The 22,082-nt window shown below is 41.6% G+C and overlaps 1 protein-coding gene across 9 annotated transcripts in view; it reads left to right on the top strand.

Annotated features, from left to right (window-relative positions):
• The window catches only part of hdx (highly divergent homeobox), a 110,917-nt gene that overhangs the window by 20,744 nt on the left and 68,091 nt on the right, over window positions 1-22,082 (top strand). For 2 of the 9 annotated variants that reach the window (XM_080187372.1, XM_080187371.1), the window contains exons 2-3: window positions 3,567-3,636; window positions 6,593-6,667. The exons of 6 other annotated variants lie outside the window; for them this stretch is intronic. The gene's annotated coding sequence lies outside the window, so the exon portion shown is untranslated. The remainder of the gene's footprint in view (window positions 1-3,566; window positions 3,637-6,592; window positions 6,668-22,082) is intronic. One more of the 9 variants, XM_080187373.1, reaches the window with a different exon arrangement.

A 22,082-nucleotide genomic window follows, 5' to 3' on the forward strand; every position in this document is an offset into this window, starting at 1 on the left:
TACTTGTTTGACTTTGTTCAGTCTTCTCTTTGATTTTGTCTCTATACACTATTATTCCTTTTGTAGGCCCTTGACTAGATGCTCAGATTCCTTTACCACTCTGCTGTCATGTTAAGGAAAGAGCATCACCTCCAAGTTTCCTTGCAAAGTAATGTCACATCCTTCAGACTTAAACACAAATTGTTATCCCTTCTTTTCAGATTCAAAAGCCAGGAATTTCTTACCTAACACAATGTAGAGAAACTGGCTTCAGTGACTGCCATTGATTTCAAGGCTGTGGGCTGTGGCCTGCCATCATGATGTGGGGGTTTATTTAGTAGTACAAGCCACAAGCTGCGGGAGGGGCGAGCGAGGAGGAAGGGTTAAGCACAGGTTAAAGAGATGTGTATTGTCTCCAGCCAAGACAGTTAGTGAGATTTGCAAGCCCCCCATGACCTGCCTGGGCTTGCAAAATCTCACTAACTGTCCTGGCTGGAGGGAATTCACATCTCTTTAACCTGTGCTTAACCCTCTCTCCACTCGCATCGTCTGTACCTTCAAAACTTGATCACCTGTAAAGACTCGCATTCCAAACATTATCTTGTAAGTTGAGTTTGTGTTTTTATATGCCCTGTTTGTAACACAACTCCCACTCACCTGATGAAGGAGCAGCACTCCGAAAGCTTGTGGCTTGTGATACCAAATAAACCTGTTTGACTTTAACCCGGTATTGTGAGACTTCTTCCTGTGCCTACCATCATCTCAGGACCACTAAGGATGGGCCTTAAATTCAGCATTGCGATATCCAGTGGAACACATTTTTTAAAATGTTAAATGTAGATACAGCTATGAGGCTGGGCTAGCACTTAATATAAAAAAGGATAGCAAGAGTTTTTATAAATATATAAAAAGGAAGAGGCTGGCTAGGGTGAACGTTGGTCCTTTAGAGGATGAGAAAGGGGAGCTAGTGGTAGGGGATGGGGATATGGCGAAGGTCTTGAATAACTTTTTTGTTTCTGTCTTCACGGAGGAGGACGTGAATAATTTGCCGGGTGTTAGCGATGGAAAGGTGGTAGGAATGGAGGGTCTTAATGACATTACTGTTACTAGAGAGGTGGTGCTCGACAGACTGGAGGGGCTGATTGTGGACAAGTCCCCAGGACCGGATGGAATGCATCCGAGGGTTCTGAAAGAAATGGCGGAGGTGATAGTGGATGCCTTGGTGGTTATTTTCCAGACGTCGCTGGATTCTGGGGAAGTGCCGGAAGATTGGAAAACGGCTAATGTTACGCCGTTGTTTAAGAAGGGTGCCAGGCAAAAGGCGGGGAATTATAGGCCGGTTAGTTTAACGTCTGTGGTAGGTAAAATGTTAGAATCCATCATTAAGCAGGAAATTGCGAGGCATCTTGAAGGGAATTGCTTGATAGGGCGGACGCAACACGGTTTCATTAAAGGGAAGTCGTGTCTGACAAATTTACTGGAGTTCTATGAGGATGTGTCTAGGGCAGTGGATAGAGGAGAGCCGGTGGATGTGGTCTTTCTGGATTTTCAGAAGGCGTTTGACAAGGTACCTCACAAGAGGTTATTGCAAAAGGTCAGGGGACATGGAGTTGGGGGTAGGGTGTTAGCGTGGATAGAGGATTGGTTGTCAAATAGGAGGCAGAGAGTGGGGGTCAATGGGTGCTATTCGGATTGGCGGATGGTGACTAGTGGGGTGCCCCAGGGGTCGGTGCTGGGGCCTCAGCTATTTACCATTTATATAGATGATCTGGAGGAGGGAACCGAGTGCAGGGTGTCGAAATTTGCTGATGACACCAAGATTGGGGGAACGGCAAATTGTGCGGAGGGTGTGGAGAGTCTGCAGAAGGATCTAGATAGGCTGGGCGAATGGGCCAGGAAATGGCAAATGGAATTTAATGTTGGCAAGTGTGAGGTGGTCCACTTCGGTAGGAAGAATGGTAGGAAGGACTATTACTTACGTGGCGAAAAACTGCAGCAGGCAACGGTGCAGAGGGACCTCGGGGTCCTTGTGCATGAGTCGCAAAAACCCAGCTTGCAGGTGCAGCAGGTGGTCAGGAAGGCGAATGGGATGCTGGCCTTCATAGCGAGGGGGATTGAATATAAAAGTAGGGAGGTCTTGCTGCAGCTGTATAGGGCATTGGTGAGGCCGCAGCTGGAGTACTGTGTGCAGTTTTGGGCGCAGCACCTGCGCAAGGATATTTTGGCCCTGGAGGGAGTGCAGAGGAGGTTTACTAGGCTGATACCGGAGTTGAGGGGATTGAGCTATGAGGAGAGGCTGAATAAACTAGGCTTGTACTCGTTAGAGTTTAGAAGAATGAGGGGAGATCTCATTGAGACGTATAAGATGATGAATGGGATGGATAGGATAGAGGTGGAGAGACTCTTCCCGCTCAAAAAAGACAGTAGGACTAGGGGGCACAGCCTCAAGATAAAGGGGAGGCGGTTTAGAACGGAGTTGAGGAGGAACTTCTTCACTCAAAGGGTGGTGAATCTCTGGAATTCTCTGCCCGTTGAAGTGGTGGAGGCTGCCTCGCTAAATATTTTTAAGAAGCGGGTTGATGGGTTTTTGATAAGAGAAGGGATTAAGGGTTATGGGGAGAGGGCGGGAAAGTGGAACTGAGCCACGACAGATCAGCCATGATCTTATTGAATGGCGGGGCAGGCTCGAAGGGCTAGATGGCCTACTCCTGCTCCTATTTCTTATGTTCTTATGTTCTTATTTGACAATATTAACTTCCGGTTCCAGATTGTTGATATGCATTAAATAGCCCTAACTGATTCCTGGCGCACTTACTCACCACTTGCACTGCACCGAACATTACTCCCCCAGCAAGTACATGTTCTTTGATTTTTTTTAATCTATTTCCAAGTATTAAACCAATTCCCGTTGCTTTAAACAAACAGTAGCCCTTACTACAGAAATTTGTCGAAAGAATTTTTTTTAAAGTCTAGATTCATCACGTCGGAAGGCTTTCCATTTCACATTTAGGATATGATTTGCGTAAAAGAAGTGGAGAAGGTTGATGAAGCAGGAATTTCTAACTTGGAATCTCTATGAACTTCCATTTTCTGATTTATCAAAAATTCTTAATATTGATATGATATTGATGGGCCTGTTTGTCACATTGATTCTGCAATGGTTAGAATTGTTAGCCTATTTTAAGTCTAGCAGCAACCCCTCAGCATTCATCAACTCATAAGACATGAGATTGGTATGCATTATTATCTCTTTTAGTACCCTCTGATAAATAGTGTCCATTGCAAGGGATGCATCTATTATGAGTCCTTTTATCTTGTATAGAAGCCTCCATGGACTTTTTCTTGAAGGTGTTCAATCTTTTCAGTATTCTGGTGGAATAGAGCAAATGTCAACTCATTTGTATCTTTAATTAAATCTATGTTTGTTAGTCACAACTAAATATCTATTCTGTTTGGTTCAGTGATATACATTTATGGGTATTCCATGTGTCCTGGACTAGGGTGCTAAATAATTTGCCTCCAAACAATGTCTTTATTTTCACTCAGTCCCTGTTAAAACTTGACTTATTTTGTTTTATTCCTTCTAGGGATGTGAGCATCACTGATAAGACTGGCATATAGTTACCATCCTTAACTCTTCTGTGAAGGTGTCTTAAAGTGAGTTGCTCACTTACTATCCTGTCTGGAGACAATACACATCTCTTTAACCTATGCTTAATGCTATCTCCACTCAGATTTGTCTGCACCTTTAAGACTTGATTAGCTGTAAAGACTTGCATCCTAATCAGTATTCTGTCAACTGAGTGTGTGCCTTTATATGGCCTGTTTGTGATCAGAACTCCCCACTCATCTGACGAAAGGGCAGAGCCCCGAAAGCAAGTGGCGTTTGCTACCAAATAAACATGTTGGACTTTAACCTAATGTTAAAGGGTCATGGCAGGGTGAGTTTCTATGAAGGTGCCATGCAGCTGGCAGACTTTTTTTGTGACTGTGCGTTCTCCCTGATTCCTTATATATGCCTAAAAAACTAGAAAGACTTGTTCACAATTGATTTGTGTTCACACCTATTTTGCGGCCAAAGGAAGGGACGTACATACTGAGAATGCTTGGGAGTTCCCCAGTACTCTTAGGAGGTCACGAGGGGTTCCACAGTTTGGGAAACCCTGCTCTAGATTATTAGTCATGGTGTGGAGATGCTGGCGTTGGACTGGGGTAAACACAGTAAGAAGTCTGACAACACCAGGTTTAAGTCCGACTGATTTATTTGATAGTAAACTCACAAGCTTTTGAGGTTAAACTCTTTATCAGGTGAATGGAGAGTTCTGGCCTCAGACAGAGCATATAAAGCACAGACAGTTTACAGATCACTGATTAGAATGCGAATCTTTACACCTAACCTGCTATTCAAGTCTTAAAGTGGCTGACAATGTGAGTGGAAGGAGCACTGGTCACAGGTTAAGGAGATGTGTATTATCTCCAGACAGCACAGTAAGTGAGGTTTTGCAAACCCAGGCAAGTCACGGGGGTTACAGATAGTGCGACATGAACCCAAGATCCCCGTTGAGACCGTCCTCATGTGTGCAGGACTTGGCTATCAGTCTCTACTCAGCGACTGTGTGCGTTAACCTGTGATCAGTGCTCCTTCCACTCACTGTCGGCCACTTTAAGACTTGAATAGCAGGTTAGGTGTAAAGATTCCCATTCTAATCAATAATCTGTAAACTGTCTGTGCTTTATATGCTCTGTCTGAGGCCAGAACTCTCCATTCACCTGACGAAGAGTTTAACCTCGAAAGCTTGTGAGTTTGCTATCAAATAAATCGGTTGGACTTAAACCTGGTGTTGTCAGACTTCTTACCAGATTATTAGTCCAGACCTCTGGGTTGCTAGCTCAGTAACCTTTTGAAATTGTCTATCTGGTTGCCTTCCATGTTGAAACAATTATTCCATGGGCCTATCCCCTAAAGACATTGTGGCTTCAATTGCCTTGATGTTATCTATGTCTCTTGTCATTTCTAAGTCAGATGTGCACTCTTTTCCAGGGCTCCCTTTTGTACTGAGTCAGGAAGCAGTCAAGTGTTGCACCAACTAATTCAGATTCAAAATCTTTTATATTGGCTGATTGTATTCATGCACCATAGAGCATACAGTCTTCCTTTTTTATACTAACTTTGTTGATTGTAGCATACCACAAATATCTTTTCAAGTTTAAAAATAATCAGTCTTTACAGTTGTGTATTTTTTGATAAGCGACAGGATCTCATTTATTTAACCACGCAGGTGTCCCTGACAAAGACCTATTTTTAAAAAAATGACGTTGGACCCACATGCTAATTGTGCTGAATCAGATGTCCTTTTGTAATGTTGGAGTGAGGCTGGAATGCAGTCAGTCGAAAAAATTACTTTTTTGCAGTGATTTAAAAAGAAATCTTCATTCCTATCTCATTTCTAACAGGAAGCTAGTTTCTTTGGATGTGGAATCTGCTAGATCTGTGCCATTTACACTTTGGACCAGACTTGGTAACCACTGGCTTTTAAATAGTTATCAATTAAAAATACAGTCATCCTAAAACAAATAAACCACTTTCATATTGATCACATATTCACTTTATCGCATAAGACCAGCACAAGAAAAATGTGTTCTTGTACTCGATAATGCAGCAGATTTATTTTGGTGTTTCTGTCAGTTGTGCAAACTTATTTGTCAGGAGTTAGTGATGTTGGTGTGGCTTTGTGTAGTACAAAGGCAGTTCGAGACTACTGTCAAATTTTAGTTCACATTATAGACATTGACACACAAACCTCATAATCAAAAATACACATTCTGCAAGCAGCACCTTGGGGACCTCAGGTGGTCCTGCATTTGTGAATTTGACATTTGGGTCCTCTGTTGAGGCTGCTGGATTAAATTAGTAATTTGTGGTTCATTTTATTGTTTGAGGTAATCAGCAAACACGGTTTAATTAAAACAGATTACTTGATACTACTGAAAGAAGAGCAGGGAGTTCTTCAGGATTCTAGTCCAACATTCTTCCCTCAACTAAACCATCAAAACAATTTATCTGGTTGTTTTTCTCATTGATGTTTGTGTGCACATTGACTGCTATGTTTTCTTGCAGCTGTTTGAGTAGGCTTTTTCAGTGACAAGTAGTACTCAGCTACTTTTAAAACTATATTTTGAACACTGAAATTGTATTCAATGATGCAGATTTATATAAGAAAATGCTGAAAGCTGTATTCCTCATGTTTTTACAGAACAGAAATTAGTAAGGCCTGAGCTGTAAATATTTCCAAAAGCCTACATTTTAGGTTTCTCATAGCCATTTAAGGTTCCTGTAAATTTTCTTTTGGAGAAAATATACAGCTACTAAGTTTTTCTAACTTGCACTAATGAAATGTTGGTATTCTATTATGCAGAGAATTAAGTTTCAAATTCAGTAGAAATACTACCGTATTTCTATGCAGTCAGACAGTGGCAATAAAGTTTGAGTAATACCTTTGACACAATTACACATGTTTGAATATTTTGTTGCAGAGCATGTTCAAGAATATAAAGTTTTGAAATTAGATAAAGTAAGGAGTCGCAAAATAATTTCTGAAATCTGTGCTTCTAGTTTGAAACCATTTGAACCCACTGTTTTCCCATCTTGCAACATCCAGTCAACCTACAACCTCGGGTAACACACCAGGTATGAGCAAAACCCTACAAATGTCTTACTTTAAAGTTTAACTGTGTTCTGGCCCCAAACTAATTTATATAGCGCTATTTGAATGTATATAAATCCAAAACAGAGATCATGAGCAGTTTAAATCTGATTATTTGTGACTTGGTCTAGTTATTGAGTTCTGATTAGCAATAGTGTACAAGTGGCATAAACAAGCTAATTTTCATCAATAGCATGAGGGAATGTGGTTAAATTCCATTCTTGCTTTCCTGGTTTCAGCTCCAGATGCTGACTTGGTTGATTTTGGACTACCCAAATTGCAGTACCTTGATTCATAATGGCAGGCCTTAACCTTGCATCTGTGCTGTGAAGCATGGAGATATTTAAAGGGATAAAGGAAAGTGCATAGGGGGATGGTGCAAAGTGGTTAAAATCGGCACTGCTTGCAGGTGGATGGTTAGGTGAGTTGAGTCATGGGCTGCATAGATCAGAGTGGATAGGACTGTCTCTTGAAGGATCTAATGCACCTTGTATGCAATACTTCTTGCATCTGTCTTGTTCCAATGTTAATCAATCTGCTCAGAGTTTGATTACTTTTATACAGCTAGTGATTAAAATCCAGAATGTACTACCTGAAAGGGCATTGAAGAAAGTTCAATCATGGCTTTCAAAATGGAACTGGATTGGCATCTGAAGGGAAAGATTTTTGCGGGGCTTATGGGCTAAGTGGGAATGGGTACAATATGATGGAGTTAGCTAATCTTTTGTTCCACAGACTGACACAAACTTGACAGGCTGAATGGCCACCTTTTGTGGTGTAATTATTCTATGATTCCATGTTGTAATAAATTGAATTGACAGTTTTACAGTTAGCATATATTTGGAAAATACCTTAAATTTGAGGTCATTCTCTTTATTTATCTCAGTCGTGAAGGTACCATATATTAAGGCGAAACTTCAAAAGCTTATTGAGAAATATATCTATTGATGAGGACAGAAATGCCTACTAAAATATCATCACTAATTCTCGTTGAATTACAGCATTCATCTGCATTGTGCTCCATAAAGCTTGGGTTATGAAAACTGATCAAGAGAATATGAGCTGTCAAAATATTCTTTATGGATCAAATGCCATGTTAATTTAATGTGGAGATTGTTGTAGCTATTCAGTGAGAAATGATGGGCTGCAAAATGAATTGTAGAATAAGTGAAATTCTAATATTGTTTGAAAGCTCTGGGAATAAAAAACACTAGACGAGCCAAATAACTTCATATTTTCTTGTATGATGTACTTCAGAATAAGTATTTTAAGCTACAATGACTCTTCTAACATGCATGTAAGGAATTTACAGGATTGAATTTCATTGTGCATCCCCGTTTAAAAGCCAGTGTCTTGCACATGAGTAGCAAACCTCTTTAGGTCTATCTCATGCTCTAACTCATTGATCATTTCCTGAATTGAGTAAGATTGTTATGTGATTTCCTTCCTTTTTCCATTCTGTTGCAAGTGGTAAAGTTGAACTTTTGTAAGCGTACTGAAAATGATGTGCATGTCCCCCATACTGTAATCAGCCTATACAGAAATGGAAATAGGCGGTTTGCGGTCTAAACTGACCAGAAATGTAATCAAACAGGGAGGTTTGAAGAAGTAAAGGAGGAAAGCGAGGTAAAGGTAACGAGATGTAGGGAGAGAATTCTAAAGCGATGGGCCGAGGCAACTGGAGGCATGGTCACCAATGGTGGAACTATAATTGGGAATGCACAAGAGGATGGAATTGGAGGAGTGCAGATATCTTGGAGGATTGTGGAGCTGAAGGGGATTGAGGCCATGAAAGGATTTGAAAACAAGGATGAAAATTTTAAAATCAAAATGTTGTTCGACTGCGAGCCAGCGTAGATAAGCAAACACAGGAACGTTAGCGGCATAGGACTTGCTGTGAGTTAAAACACTGGCAGCAGAATCTTGGATGACTTCAAGTTTACAGAGGGTAGACTGTGGGCAATCAGCCAGGAGTGCATTGGAATACTGGGGGCTAGAGGTAATGAAGTTGTGGATGAGGGTTTTTGCAGCAGATGAGCTGAGAGGAACATAGTTGAGCGATGTTATAGAAGTGGAAATAGGCATTCTTAGTCATGGCAGGAATACAGTCAAAAGTTTCATTTCAGGATCAAAAGTGACACCATGGCTATGAACAGAAAGGCTTAATCTCAGATTGTTGTCGGGAGAGGGTTTTAGGGAATGGAATTTGAAGTGTGTAATGAAAACAATGTTTAATTGGAGGAGATTTCTGCTGTCTGATAAGTGGCCTGATAATTTTGCCTGTGACGGTATTGAGCATGGTGGTGGTGAGGTGGAGCTGAGTGTTGTCAATACCTTAGATAATGTCACCATAGGAAAGCATGTAAATCAGAAATAGGAGGGGACATGGATTGAGCTGTTGGGGACACTGATGTAACAATGCGGAAACCAGAAGAGATGCACTGAAAATGATTCTCTGGATACAATTTAATAAAAATGGAACTAGATGGGAGTATTCCCACCGAAGTGGATGACAGTGGAGAGACATTGTGAATAGGATGGTGTGATCAACCATGACAAACGCTGAAGACTGGTCAAGAAAAACAAAGAAGGAAAGTTCAATCAGGTTTCGTTCCACGTCTTCCACAGAACTAAAATGGTAAACTTTCCTTCTTTGTTTTTCTTTCCCGGACTCCAATCAGGTTTCGTTCCACGTCTTCCACAGAACTAAAATGGTAGAGTCCGGGAAAGATTTGAACAGATTTAGGAGGCAACAACATGTTTAGGACTTTGGAGGGGAAAGAGAGTTGGAGATGGGGTGGGTCAGATGCGTTTTTTTGAGGAAAGCAATGATGGCAGAAGATATAAAGGAGCAAGAGAGAGAACCATCTGCTCTATCAACTAATATGGGGGAGATAGGGTGATCAGCAGTTTACTGGGAAAAGAACTGAGGGAGCAGGAGGTGGGTCTCATGAACAAGATAAGCTCAGAGGGCTTGAGAGACAGACAAGAAACTAGACGAAGATGTGAGTTCAAACCTAGGGTGAGGAGAGGCATGAAAGAATGTTTAACCTGGCAGGTTGGTGGAGTGAAGGGCCGTGACAGCAGTTGCTGATCAGACTGATCTGAATGTCCAAGAAGTCCATGAGCTCTTGGCACTTATTCAATGCATATCTCCAATAAGAGGGAATCCAACTGTCTCCCCACGACAATCAATGGCTTTGTTATTGCAAAATCCGGCCCCCCATTATCAACTTCCTGGGGGTTGCCATTGACAAGAAACTGAATGGATCAGCCATGTAAATATTGTAACTACAAAAGCAGGATATAGGCTGGGAATTATGTAATGAGTAACTCTCCTCCTAACTCCCAAAGGCTGTCTACCATCTACAAGACACAAGAGTGTGATGGAGAATACTGTCCACTTGGCTGGGTGAATGCGGCTTCAAGAACAGACAAGAAGCATAATACCATCCATAACAAAAACAGAAAAATGCTGGAAAAACTCAGCAGGTCAGACTGCATCTGTGGAGAGGGAACAGAACCAATGCTTCAGGTCAGGATAACCATTTGTCAGATCATAGCTCTGTCAGAGCACTAGTCAGTTTAATTCAAAGAGTCAGCTGAATTCAAAACATTGGCTCTATTCACTCTCCACAGATGTTGTCAGTCTGCTGAGTTTCACCAGCATTTTCGATTTCTGAATCTAGCACCTTTTGTATTTTGCCTTTACCACCCAGGACGAAGTAGGCTGTTTGATTGGAACCCTATCCACCACCTCACAGGACAAGGGCAGCAGATGTAGGGGACCACTACCACCCGCAAGTTATCCTCGATATCCCACACCATCTTGACTTTGAACTATATCACCATTATTTCACTGTCTCTGGATCAAAAACTTGAGTAGGCAGAAATGAGGGCTTTACTGAGGGGAAAAATCAGTGAGGTTTTATTGGGGGTGGGGACATCAAAGATGACGTGAGGATATGATGTAGGAAATGAGTTGCTGAAATGTAGCGATAAAGGGCCAAAGGCTCGATAGCTGAGATTTTAAAAGTTCAGTTGTAAATGAACGGGACAATAGTTTTTTTTTCCTCTGGTGGTGGAGTTTGGGTGTGAGTGGGGAGTGATAGCAGTAAGTGATTGGATATCGCCTTATGGTAACAACTGGTTGAACAAGAGTGAAGATCTATATTTCGGCCACCTTGAATGCCTTTTCCAATGCCAATGTATTTATTTGTTGCTAAGAAGCAATTCAAAGCAGGTTTTCTTGTGTCAAAGAGTAAGTCTAAGAGAAAAAAAGATGTAACCAAGCACGCAGATATCACAGAGTCCAAATAAAAGTTAAGATACAATTGTGTCATTTTGTGTACATGAGCTGCAATTTGTTAAATGCTGTGGCATTTGCACTTGGCTGAAGACACTTAGCTTTAGAGGGGGATTCTGTACTGCTTTTTTCCAGCAGTTCTTTTCCAATGACTGATTTCTCTCTCCTGCAAAACCAGTCCTTAAACCCCCTGTTTGTTTATTTACATGGAGGTATCTGATTAACCTGTCTCTCAGTCACCTGTTGTTGTCGACCAAGTCGTCACAGTTTTTGATCTTTCATCTCAGAAACCCTTTGATGCATTTTGATATCGTAGAAACCAACTGAACATGGAGCAATTTCCTTCTCCAAGGATTTTGAGTGTCAAGTGGGTTGTAACTGACTGGGTAGCAGTTTCCATTGTCTTAACAGAATTAAAATGGATTAAGAGTCTGGTACTGTGCTCTTTTAAAGCCTTCCTTTTAAGAATTCCTGTTTGATGTGGATCTTGCAGCAAGCTCTCTGCAAGCTAGTGGCTTTTGCTACCAAATAAACCTGTTGGACATAATAAGAACATAAGAACATAAGAAATAGGAGCAGGAGTATGTTGTTTCCTGATGTTGTGAGACTTCTTACTGACCTTGACATCCCAGGTGTGAAATTCCATGCAATAACTCTGAGTAGGTCTGTGGTGCAATCTAGATAGGAACATTCCAGAAAATCCTCATTTACAATTCCAGACAGCTTGTTACTTCTTCAATCATTGTATTTTCTCCTGTTTTTGTGTTTTTTAAAAAAACAGATCCTCTTTAAACAGCTCAATTTTAGGTAGATCTCACTCCTGTCATCATAATATTTATCTGTGATTGAATCTCTGGGAGTAGTGAGAGTCAAGAGGGTGGACATGAATATGGATTGGGTAATTTATATAAAGATGAGAGGGCAATCAACTTGGGAAAGAAAACGGGAGTTGAAATGATGGTCATAATTACAGTGAATGAGAAGTTATTGCAGAGGCTGAGTGGACAACATCATGAAGAAATCTATGGTTAAACTTTTATCCTATCTGGAAGGGCAGTACAGAGCAATGATCTTTCAAAGAGCTGAAAGGATGCAATAAGGTGAGATACTCATACATGTATATAAATGAATTAGGAGCAGGAGTAGGCCACTTGGCCTTTTGTGTCTGCTTTGCCATTCAATAAGATCATGGTTGACCTGATTGTAACCTCAATTCCACGTTCCCGCCTTCCCCTGATAGGCCTTCACCACCTTGCTTATCAAGAATTGCTCAAAAGAGAAGACAATGCCAGAGAAACAATGAGTCAGGCCAATATATTTTCTTGGGATAAGCACCACACCACCATAATGGACTTAATGGGCGAGTGATGGAAGATGCTGCTAGGAATGGAGACTAATTGGGGGAAAGGATCATCATCACTGTTAAGGCTGTGATATTAATGCAGTTTTTCACAATGTTCATTAATAGTTTCATTGTAAGTTAATGGACATTCTGGAGGGAGATGCATAGCGAGTTGGTAAGAACTGATTTGCTGGCAGAGTTCACGGGATCAAAGTGGAATGGGCAAATTTGTTATTGAAGAGATTGGTAAGGTTAGTCTCCGTGGACAGTGTGAATGGTAGGACTCTGAAGAGTGCAGTTGAACAGAGGGATCTGGGAATACAGGTACAGAGTTCCCTAAAAGTGACATCACAGGTGGATAGGGTCGTAAAGAGTGCTTTTGGTACATTGGCCTTGATAAATCGGAGTATCGAGTATAAGAGTTGGAGTGTTATGGTAAGGTTATATAAGGCATTGGTGAGGCCGAATTTAGAGTATTGTGTACAGTTTTGGTCACCTAGTTACAGGAAGGATGTAAATAAGGTTGAAAGAGTGCAGAGAAGGTTCTCGTTGATGTTGCCGGGACTTGAGAAGCTGAGTTACAGAGAGAGATTGAATAGGTTAGGAATTTATTCCCTGGAGCATAGAAGAATGAGGGGAGATTTGATAGAGGTGTATAAGATTTTGATGAGTATAGATAAAGTGAATGCAAGCAGGCTTTTTCCACTGAGGCCAGGGAAGAAAAAAACCAGAGGGCATGGGTGAAGGGTGAAAGGAGAAAAGTTTAAAGGGAATATTAGAGGGGGCTTCTTCACGCAGAGAGTGGTGGGTGTGTGGAATGAGCTGCCAGATAAAGTGGTTAATGCGGGGTCACTTTTAACATTTAAGAAACACTTGGACGGGTTCATGGATGGGAGGGGTGTGGTGGGATATGCTCCAAGTGCAGGTCAGTGGGACTAGGCAAAAAATGGTTCGGCACAGACAAGAAGGGCCAAAAGGCCTGTTCCTGAGCTGTAATTTTCTATGGTTTTTATGGTTTCCCCATTCTAGAGGGTATAATGGGGAAAATTGAGTTTCTGCTCATTGTGAGCATGCCATGGAGTACATCACTGCCTTTCCTGGTTTTCTTCAACAGAGCCACAGAGGGAAGCTAAAGGCTTATCTAACAATTCAGCCTGTGAAGACAGCGAGAACTAAAAGGTGAAGGAGTGGTAAAGGGTTGCAGTAGGAAATTGGGAGGACAGATTATCCAAGAGTGGTAAAAATGAAAAAGAGGCATGATGTTGAAGGAAAGAGCAAAAATGGAAATTGAATGGGGTACGATCTAGAGCAATAGCCATATTGCACATGTGATGAAACAGGAAAAGCACATGTTACATTGAACTGGTTTCATGACAATTAGCGTGCAGTAAAGTATGATGGTAAATTGGCAATAAATTAAATGGTGATCATGGGTTCTATAGTGAAATGATGACCATTTCGAGTGGAATCAGCATGAAGCATCAATAAGTTTGTAGACAGGTGAAATGGGTCAAGTCCGGAAGCTGTTTGAGGGCAGAGTATTAGAGCATTCACTGATAGAAGAATTTTCTTAGGAAAGATTACCTAAGGCATGAGAAGACTCATTTGCCAAGTTGGAGGACACCATAAAGTCTAAGAGTACAGAGGATTTTCTTATATTCTGGCCAGGAGCAGGCTGCAGCTGAAAAACCAGTCAAACCCAAAGATGCCAAACTGAAGCGAAGGGTTAAATATGCCACAAGGTTCTTAGGTATTCCTAGTTATCATCAGATCCTTTGCCTGCGATGATACTTGTGGAGATACTATTATATGTAGTAGCAGGTGACTGTAACTATTGAGATTCAGTATTTGCTCAGACATTCTTTGGCAATGGGAGAATGGTAGCCATTTCACAACACGTCTGAACTTCAAGTTCCAGAGAAACTGGTACAGCTTGGTATAACACTCCCAGTTTGTTAGATTTATATCACATAATTCCATAATCAAATTGCCAATAGTGCAGTTACGTTTGTGATTTGCAAGAAATTAAAGCCTGATGGTATTTCCCACTGACTCACAAGGTGATAATAGGAAATTTCCAAGAGGTTTTCACTGCTGACGTAATTCAATCCACATCATTTGCATTCTGTACAAATGTATTCACCGTTTGCACAAGCCTGTGTAGATTTATAATCCTTGATATCGGTATTTAAACATTGTATCTTTAGTATTGCTGAAAAAATGTCATAGCTTTTCATCTTGCGCTCATCAGAACAATCTGTAAGATAACAAAAGTAAAGGGAACACCAATTTATACTTCATGAGAAGAGAGTGCTGATTGTTTGGCAAGTGATCGGTAAAGGTAGTGCCATGAAGAATGCATCAGTTAACTGTCAAGTTCTGTTTAAATTCAAATCAGGCAGGTTGATTCTGGTCAACGCATTGCCCGGGAATGAACCAGAGCATGGCCATCACCCATTTTGTTTATTTAAAATGGGGAATATGTATACATGTTCTTCCTGTCTGTTCCTGTGTATTAATATATGTAGCTTCTAGCACAAGCAAATACACCACACTTCAAGCTGGACTGATGATCTTAAATGGATTGTCAGCGTAATTCTTAGCACCCACAGGATTGATCAACAAACATGATCCAATCGTACATAGTGTTTTGGATTTTGCAAACATGTGCTGAGTGGATATAGTTGATATTCGTTTGTTGCAAACAAGAGAAAGGATATGCTGTTTGGTACGACCACCAGTCCTTTGGACATACAGTCTACATATCTAGTATTTCACCAGCAGTGAAATTCATATCTAATATTAGTCATTTCTGTGATAGGCTTTGGCTTGATGACAGTATCACTGTTACTACTGCATAGTAGCACCGTGAAATGGCTAGCTTCTCCTGTTGCCTAAATTTTTGATGCACTTTATCCTTCAAGGGTAACCCGAGGTGCTCGAGGCACTTTTCAGAATCAAAAGTCGTGGCCTTAGGCTCATTAATGTGTTTGTGCGATATGCAATAAGCAATGATTGGCTAGGATAGCCATTATTTTGGAGGCTTTGCTACACCCTATTTCAGCATCAAGCTTTCATGATGAGCAAATGGTTTGGGCCCTGTTTACGAGGTTGCTGATAAGGCCATTCTCATAGCACGTAGAAATGTAGGAATCCCAATGCATATATTGACCAGTGAAGGTAGACTTGAGGTCAACGCTTATAGAGAAGCAGACTTCTCAACTAGCATGTCAAGGAAAGGGAGGAAGTTCATTTGACTGCTCCATTCCAAAGGTGAGTGTGAGTGCAGGTTGGAGCCCATTAAGATGTGTAAAGAAATTCTTACATTAGCTGCAGAATCAAATATAGCAAATGTTTGTCTACATATTAAAAATCTGCAAGGGATAGGAGGTGGGATATCATTTCATTAAGGACTCGCTTCTCATTGGACAAACTGGGCCTAGAGACAATCCCATGGCAGCACCATCTATTTGGTCATACGTGATGACACTAAAACTGAATTCAACCCCATGAATTTTAATTCATAGGCCCTATTCTTTACAGACAGAGCATGTATACCCATTGCGCCTGTTTCAAGCAAACAAAATAGGAGCCAGTCGTTTTCTGGTCAAGGCATTGCCTTGAGGAATGAACCAGAGTCTGACAGTTTATTGTCAGTCATCAGTTTAATGGGGCATTCTCCATAACAATTCCCCACCAATCAAAGTCCACTGGAAATCAGCACTCTCCTTTGAGTCCATGTTTTGAATTTTTTCAAAATACGGACCTTTTCACTTGGTTGCCAGCAGAACTTTTTTTTATATATGGACATCTCAGCTGCTCTAATTAATTAGTTTTCAGGTGCATTCCAAGTTAAAGATTATTTTCAACTTTAAATTTAGACAGACACATTACTAATTTAACATTAGCTACAACGTTTCAGATTAAACATACTAGGGACAAAATTAGGCCTTTGTTCTGCATATTTCTTGGAGTACGTAATGAGAGCAAATTCCAATTTTGCAGATAAAATCTCATCACAGCACCTGAAATGCATTTGAAGGCATATTGGTTTGAGATATGTTTGTTTGCCTACATTGCCTTCCAGTTAAATAATGCTTTATTTTAACATTTGCGTCCTATTTTCAAAACCCTCTATTGTTAGAACCACTCTCACGCTCCCCCAGTCCCCTGTCTCCAATTTCCAACCCCACACTCTGCAGAGATATCTGTGCTCATCTAATTCTGAGCGTTTTGAATATCCATGATTTGTAATTGACACTCCATTGATGACTGGATCTTCAGCCACTTTGACTCTTAGCTCTAGATTCCTCTACCCCTTCCTTCCTCTCCTCTCTCCTCTCTCCCTCTCTCCTCTCCTCTCTCTCTCTCTCTCTTCCCCTTCCCCCTCCCCCTCCCCCTCCCCCTCCCCCTCAGTCCCCCCTCTCTCTCAGTCACTCCTCCTGGGTCCTCCCTCTCCCTCTCTCTCTCTCTCTCTCTCTCTTCCCCTCTCTCTCGCGCACTATCCCTTTCTCGTGCTCTCTCTCTTTTTCCTCTTTTCCCCCCCTCAGTTCCCCCCACCCCTCGGTTCCCCTCCCTTGGTTTGCCTCCCTCTCGGTCTCTCCCACTCCTCCTCCCCTCTCCCGTGGTCTCTCCCACTCCTCCTCCCCCTCCACCTCCACCTCGGTCCCTCCTGCTCCCCCTCCACCTCGGTCCCTCCCGCTCACCCTCCACCTCGGTCCCTCCTACTCCCGCTCCCCCTCCACCTCGGTCTCTCCCCGCTCCCCCTCCACCTCGGTCTCTCCCCGCTCCCCCTCCACCTCGGTCTCTCCCCGCTCCCCCTCCACCTCGGTCTCTCCCCGCTCCCCGTGCGCCACCAGCTCGGTCTCTCCCCGCTCCCCCTCCACCTCGGTCTCTCCCCTCCCCGTGCGCCACCAGCTCGGTCTCCAGCTTGGTTAAGCTTGGCTATAGAACAGCCAAGTTCTGCACATGAGGACGGCCTCAACCGAGATCTTGGGTTCATGTCACATTATTTGTAGTCCCCACAACTTGTCTGGACTTTCAAAATTTCACTAACTTTCCTGTCTGGAAAAAATTCACGTCTTTTTAACCTGGGCTTAATGCTCTCTCCTCTTGCATTGTCTGTACCTTTAAGACTTGATTAGCTGTAAAGACTCACATTCCAATCGTTATTCATGTAAATTGAGTTTGTGTCTTTATATGCCCTGTTTATGATCTGAACTCCCACCCACTTGACAAAGGAACAGCCAGTTCCGAAACTAATGGCATTTGCTACAAATAAACCTGTTGGACTTTCAGCTGCTGTTGTGAGACATTTTCCTGGATTTGAAAGCAGCCAGAATTTGTCTCATTAAATCTCTCAAGTTTGCCCCAATGATGCGCAAGATTCCTTGTTGAAATACAACTCCTGTCAATTTTGTCTTATAACTGGCTCAGGCAATTTTTTGTTTAATTAAGTCCGTGATTTTGAGAATATAATATTGAGGTTAGCCTACTAAGAGATTAGGTTAGTCTTTTGTGGTTTCTTTGAGTTGCAGGGTTCCAGTTTGTTTTTTAAATAACTATCTTATTTAAAGTTTCAACCTCTGTAAAACATTGTCAACTAAATATTGTAACAAACCCCTTTTGCAAAGCCAAATTCTTCATATATTGACATCACAAGTATTAAGAAACAGAAACGATTCTGTCACTTCAAAAATAGGTGGTTAGTTCTATCCTAATATTATTTCAGCATTCATGTAATTATTCAGCAATGTATGATAGCTGTGACTCACAAGCTCTAATTCAAGCAAAGCCCCCAATTCATTTTACTCTGACAGTAAAATAATGTGCTTAATAAATAATTAACAAGCAAAGAAAACCTCGTGCACTATTCAAATGTCACTTTGTGAATGACTCTGCATCATTGTGGTATTCAATTGAAAGTGACTGATTTGAACACCACTACTTTTCTTGGTGTCTGAACGTGCACTCCAAGTGGGAGTTAGTGGCTCTTGTTCAGATGCTGCAATTATAGCAATGTATGTGGCAGTCTGGCTGATATGACCAAAATAGAGCAGGAATTTGGGGATCGAACCTAACATGTTACCAGTGCGTTGAATCTTGTGAAAGCGCAGCTTAAGTTGCTTTCAAATCAGACATTTTGCATGGATCGTAAGTCTTGGTATAGTGGATTTGCAAATCGATTAATTATATTGATTAATAGTATATTTCCTTTGTTAGCTATCAATTGTGACATGTTTGAGCCAAATGAGTTTCTTACTATGTCTTAGTTTGCAACACACATGCGCAAGTACACGCCATTTGGCCCAAAGATGGGCCATTCATTGATGCCATTGATCTCACTGATGCCATTCAGTGAGATCATAACTGATCTAATAATCCTCAACTCCAAGTTTTTGGTTTATCCTCTTGATGTGATTCTACCCTGTGGTCATAGACCCTCCCACAGGGGAAACATTCAACATCTACCCTATCAAGTCCCCTGAGAATCCTGTATATCTCAAGGTTGCCCCTCATTCTTGTAAATTCCAAAAGTACAGGCCCAACCTATTAAATCTCTCATCATAAGAAAATCCCTCCATACCTGGAATCAACCGAGTGACCCTTCTTTGGCCTGTCTCCAATGTCAATATCTTACCTTGGATAAAGAGACCAAAACTGTTAACCGTATGTTTTGTGTCATCTGCAAACTTGGCAACGTACATCATTAATATATATTGTAAATAATTGTGGCCCTGGCACTAATCCCTGCGGCACTCTTAGTTACTAGTTGCAATCCTGAAAATGCTCCTCTGATCACATTTCTCTGCGTTCTGATGTTCGCCGATCCTCTGTCGATGCAAATATATAACCCCAATACCATGGCTCTTATTAAGTAGACTTTTGTACAGTATCTTATTGAACAGTTTTGGGAAATTCAAGTATATTATATTCACTGTTTTCCACTTTGTTTATTCTGCTCATTACCATCTCAAAGAATTCTAATAAATTGAATAGGCATGATTTCCCCTTCTTGAAGCCATATGGACTCTGCTTGATTATGTTATGCATTTCTAAATGTTCTGCAATTACATCCTTTATAATGGATACGTAACATTTCCCCAATGACAGAAGTTAAGGTTAATGGTCTATGATTACCTGTTTTCTTGTCTCTCTCCCTTTTTGAATAAGGGTGTCACATTGGCAGTTTTCCAATCCTTTGGGACTTTTCCAGAATTTAAGGATTCTTGGAATGTTACTACTGGTGCATCCACTATCTCTGCTGCTACTTTTAATATCCTGAGATGCAACCTATCAAGTCCAAGGGACTTGTAGGCTTTTAGCCCCATTAGTTCCCCTAGTACTTTTTCTCCAGTGATAGTTATTATGTTTATTAACTCCCACCCACCCATAAGACATTGAAGCAGAATTAGGCTATTCCGCCCATCGAGTATGCTCTGCCATTCAATTGTGGCTGATATTTTACTCATTCCCATTCTCCTGCCTTTTCTCCATACCCCATGATCCCCTTATTAATCAAGAACTATCTATCTCTGTCTTAAAGACACTCAATGACTCGGTCTCCACAGCCTTCTGCGGCAAAGAGTTCCATAGATTCACCACTCTCTGGCTGAAGAAATTCCTCCTCATCTCTGTTTTAAAGGATCGTCCCTTTAGCCTGAGGTTGTGCCCTCTAGTTCTAATTTTTCCTACTAGTGGAAACATCCTCTCCATGTCCATTCTGTCCAGGCCTTGCAGTATCCTGTAAGTTTCAATAAGGTCCCCCCCCCACCCCCCGTCATCCTTCTAAACTCCAATGAGTACAGACCTAGAGTCTTCAACCATTCCTCGTACAACAAGCTCTTCATTCCAGAGATCATTTTTGTGAACCTCCTCTGGACCCTTTCCATCCTTCCTTAGATATGGGGCTCAAAACTGCTCACAAAACTCCAATGGGGTCTGACCAGAGCTTTATGCAGCCTCAGAGGTACATCCCTGCTCTCCTATTCTAGCCCTCTTGAAATGAATCCTAACATTGCATTTACCTTCCTAACTGCAGACTGAACTTGCTCATTAACATTAAGAGAATCTTGAACAGTGACTCCCAAGCCCCTTTGTGTTTCTGATTCCCCAAGCATTTTCCCATTTAGAAAATGGGAAACCTCACACTTTTCCACATTGTATTCCATCTGCCACTTCTTTGCCTTCTCTCCCAACCTGTCCAAGTCCTTCTGCAGCCTCCCTGTTTTTTCAATACTACTTGTCCCTCTACATATCACTATCATCTGCAAACTTTTCAGCAGTGCCTTTAGTTCTTTCCTCCAATTGTTAGTGTATATTGTGAAAAGTTATGATCCCAGCACTGACCCCTGAGGCACACCTCTAGTCACCGGCTGCCACCCTGAAAAAGACCCCTTTTATCCTAGCTCTCTGCCTTCTGCCAGTCAGCTAGTCCTCTATACATGCCAGGATCTTACCTTTAACACCATAGGCTTGTAACTTATTTAACAGTCTCCTAGGCAGCACCTTGTCAGAGGTCTTTTGGAAATCTAAATAAATCACGTCCACTGGTTCTGCTTTATCGAAAGTCCTTGTTACCTCCTCAAAGAACTCTTAACAGATTTGTCAGACATGACCTCCCCTTGACAAAGCTGTGCTGACTCAGTCCTATTTTATCATGCACTTCTGAGTACTCCGTGATTTCATCTTTAATAATGAACTCTAAAATCTTTGACCCAAGTTAGGCTATCGAGCCGATAATTTCCCATCTGCTGCCTCCCTCTCTTAAACAGCGGTGTTACATTCCAGTCCTACTTTCAGTCCTTGGTACCCTCCCTGTCTCCAGTGATTCCTGAAAGATCACCACCAATACCTCCACAATTTCCTCAGCTATCTCTTTTAGAACCCTGGAGTTTGGTCCAGGTGATTTATCCACCTTCAAACTTTTCAGTTTCCCCAGAACCTTCTCCTTTGTGATGGCCACTGCACTTGCCTGTGCCCCCTGATTCTGGAGTCCTGGCATCCCACCGGTGTCTTCCACTGTGAAGACCAATGCAAATTAACTATTCAGTTCCTCTGCCATTTCTTTATTTCCTATTATTATTTCTCCAGTCTCATTTTCCAGTGGTCTAATGTCTATTTTTGCCTTTGTTACCTTTTACATATTGGAAAAAAAGCTCTTCCTATCTTCTTTTAATTACTAGCTAGCTTACCTCTTCTTCCCCCTTATTGCTTTTTTGGTTGTCCTCTGCTCAATTTTAAAGGCTTCCCAATCCTCTGACTTCCCACTAATCCTCGCCAGTTTGTATGCTTTTTCTTTTGCTTTTATGCTGTCCTTGATTTCCCTCATCAGCCATGGATGCCTCCCCTTAGCATGTTTTCTCCTCCTTGGGATGAATTTTTGTTGTTGTGCCTCCCAAATAACCCCCAAAAACTGTTTGCTGTTCTACTGTCTTCTCGGCTAGGTTCCCTTTCCAATCAACTCTGAGCAGCTCCTCCCTCATGTCTTTGTAGTTATCTTTATTTAATTGTAATACCATTACACCTGATTCCAGCTTCTCCCCCTCAAACTGCAGAGTAAATTCTGTCATATTGTGGTCACTGTCCTAAGGGTTCTTCACCTTAAGTTCCCTAATCAAGTCTGTCTCGTTACCCATCACCAGATCTAGAATTGCCTGTTCCCTAGTAAGCTCTGTCACAAGCTGCTCCAAAAAAAATCTCTTAGACATTCCACAAATTCCTTTTCTTGGGATCCGCTACTTAATCTGAT

Source organism: Carcharhinus amblyrhynchos, chromosome 4 (assembly GCF_965287045.1).
Source record: "Carcharhinus amblyrhynchos chromosome 4, sCarAmb.v2.hapA, whole genome shotgun sequence".
Lineage (NCBI taxonomy): Eukaryota > Metazoa > Chordata > Chondrichthyes > Carcharhiniformes > Carcharhinidae > Carcharhinus > Carcharhinus amblyrhynchos.